The sequence below is a fragment of the Elephantulus edwardii genome, unplaced genomic scaffold, assembly GCF_000299155.1.
Source record: "Elephantulus edwardii isolate Elephantulus edwardi_28Jun2011 unplaced genomic scaffold, EleEdw1.0 scaffold00095, whole genome shotgun sequence".
Lineage (NCBI taxonomy): Eukaryota > Metazoa > Chordata > Mammalia > Macroscelidea > Macroscelididae > Elephantulus > Elephantulus edwardii.
Window position 1 is genome coordinate 12,489,870 of NW_006399845.1, and position 3,142 is coordinate 12,493,011.

At 41.9% G+C, this 3,142-nt stretch overlaps 1 pseudogene; it reads right to left on the reverse strand.

The window, feature by feature from the left end:
- LOC102875416 overlaps window positions 1–80 on the reverse strand; it is a 3,190-nt pseudogene extending 3,110 nt beyond the window's left edge.
- Window positions 81–3,142: the final 3,062 nt, after the last annotated feature.

The following is a 3,142-nucleotide window of genomic DNA, read 5'->3' on the forward strand; positions in this document are numbered from 1 at the left end:
TTGTGTGGGTGGCTGGCGGGCACCCGCTTCCCCCACAGCTGCCATCCTGGCTCCAAGAATTCTCTCCAGACCAAGTCCATCTTGCGGCAATGTGGTGGCTTCACTGTACCAGTTTTGAGGAGGGCCAGTGCCCAGCATCCATCCTGGGTGAGGGAATCCATTCGTTCTGGCTGTGGAAGCCTCATGGAGCTGCAGCAGCTATGCGACGCAGCGAGGGCTCTGCACGGGGTGGTTGGGAGCCACGAGACTCACCCATTTCTCCTTGGGGATCCTTGAATTTCTGTTGTTGAGCCTTGATCTTCACTGAGGGCCAGTCATCAACTGTTTAAGTGTTCAATTATCAATAAGCCGAAGTCTGTGGAAGGCCATAATGGCCCTGCTTTAAGTGGTTCACTGCTCCCACAGCTCACTATGCTGTCTCTGCCTCCGCTGCCATCTTGGATCTCCCAAACTTTTTTTTTTTATATAAAATTTTTATTTTCATTGTAATTTTGACAAAAGTTTACAGAAAAGTTAGATTCTCATTAATTCATTGTTGCACATTTTACCCCCTCCCCAGTTGAATTTTTTATACTAGTTTATTTATAAAATTCAAATACATTGTTTTTGAGAACAGATTTTTCCAATTTCCCTCACCCTCCACCCAAAAAATAATACAACTCCATGATTAATCCCCCCGCCCCCTGCACATCCTCATCCCTCTGCTTCTACCCTTCCCACTTCCTTTGGATCCTTATACTCATTCTACAATAATGATTTTATTTAATATTTGTCCTTTTAGGACCAAGTTAGTTCACTCAGCATAACACTTTTCAGTCCCTCCCTTGTTAGGTAGTAATTTACAAAATCATTGCTCCTGCATGCTGTATAGTATTCCATTGTGTGAGTGTACCATAATTTCTCAATCCATTCGTTTGTGGTTGGACATTTGGGCTAGTTCCATGTTGTGATGGTGAATAATTCTGCTATGAACATTGGTGTGAAACCTCTTCATGAAATAGAGCTGGCAAAACTGAACTTCTACCCATAGAAAGCTGAAACAAGATCTGTATCTCACACCACACACAAAAATCAACTCACGGTAGATCAGAGATCTGGAAGTAAGGCCTAAAACCATAAAGTTTATGAGAGATAAACTGGGATTAAGCTTAGAAGTGCTAGACCAAGGTACAAAGAGACTGCCAAATATAGTGAGAAATGTACGATCTGAAGAGGATAAAATTGATGAATGGGACCTTCTAAAGATTAAATCCATGTGTACATCAAAAACTTTCTCCAACAGGGTGAAAAGAAAACCTACTGACTGGGAACAAACATTTGGTAATTCCATCTTAGGCAAGAGTATTATAACAAAAGTTTACAGAGTACGCCTAGGCCTCCACAAGAAAAAGACTGATAACTCAATTACAAAATGGGCAAAAGACATGGAAAGTTCTTTCACAGTGAATTTTCTTTTTTTACTATGAATTCAATAGTTCCTTTGATTTCATTCCCAGAATAGTATATGATGTAAATGTCTGATTCAAACTGGCCAATGCTAGTCCATCTTACATCATTAATTCCTAGACTGTCGATGTTCATTTGTTACATTTCACTTTTGATAATTTATAATTTTCCTACATTCATACTATGTATATCCCATGTTACAAATATTAAAGAATATTTGCAATTGTTTCTCCTCATTTTTATTAACTTCCACTCTGAGCTCTGTCTCTAATACTATAGCTTCCTCTATTTTACAGTTTTCAGAGGCCTATTATTTCAGAATTAGATGGATAATCCTGCTTCCTAGTCTGTCTCAATCTGGGAGTTCTGCTGAAACCTGCCCACTATGGGTAACCCTTTCCGTATTTAGCACACTTACTGGTATAACTTTCAGCACCATAGAAATCCACAAGTTACCCAAGTACAGCAAACTGACAAACAAGTAAAGTGCTGTACCGATGAGAGCAAATGATAAGCAAGCAAGCATATACCAGAAGGGCTTTGTTGTTTGTTGTTGTTATGTGCCATCAAGTTGTCTGTGACTCATAGCGACCCTATGTACAACAGCCCTAAACTCTGCCCTATCCTGTGTCAATCTCACTATCTCTGACACAGCTACCCCCATGACCCCGGTCACTGACTCAATCCATCTCATCGAGGGTCTTCCTCTCCTGCACTGTCCCTCCACCCTCCCAAGCATGACATCCCTCTCCAAGGACTGGTGCCTCCTTGCAACAATTCCAAAGTATGTCAGATAAAGCTTCAGAATCCTTGCCTTCAAGGAACAGCCTGGCTTCACCCTCTCCAGGACAAACCTGTTCATTTTTTTAACAGTCCACATGTGAAGGGGAGGCGAAGAAGAGGAAGACCTTTGATGAGATGGATCAATTCTGTGACTTAGAGAGGTGGGAATAAGTGCGTTTGAAATGGCTAGGTTGGCACAGGATAGAAGAGCATATAGAGCTCTTGTACACAGGGTCGCTATGAGTCGCAAGTGACTCGATGGCACATAACAACAACAACAACAATAACATGTGAGAGAGAAGTTCAGGGGAGCCAGGAAGAAGGGCTTTAGGTCTAGAGCCCATCTGTTCTCTGGGTAAAGGTGGATGGAGAAAAGTGGACATCATGGGAAGAGATACCAAGAGACTTTTGATAACCATCTAAATATAGCCCTGTGCTCAAGTACTGTCAGGAATCTAACCTCTCTCTTGCCACCAACGCAAGAGAGCTTAGTATTTACCCAAAAGACCTCACTTTCATTCACATCTTACAGAATCTTTCCGATTACTTCTCACCTAATGCTCCGATACTGAGACAGCTTTCCTTCTTCTCTCACCCCCTTCTTTTGCTATCCCTCTTCTACCTTCCTTTTATCCTCTTTACCTAAATCTCTTGCTTAGTCTTAGCCTCTTCCATCCTAATCGTCCTCCTCCCCCTTTTCCTTTTTTTCCCTCCTTCCTTAGCTCCCTTGCTAAAGCAATACCTTTCCTCTTTACTCCCTAAATTGAAGGGCAGTGATGTAATAAAGGCTTTATCCAAAAACGACTGGAACAGCACATCAACAGAGAACTACCAGAAGTTCAGGCTGGTTTCAGAAGGGGTCGTGGTACTAGAGATATTGTAGCTGATGTTAGATGGATCTTGGCTGAAAGCA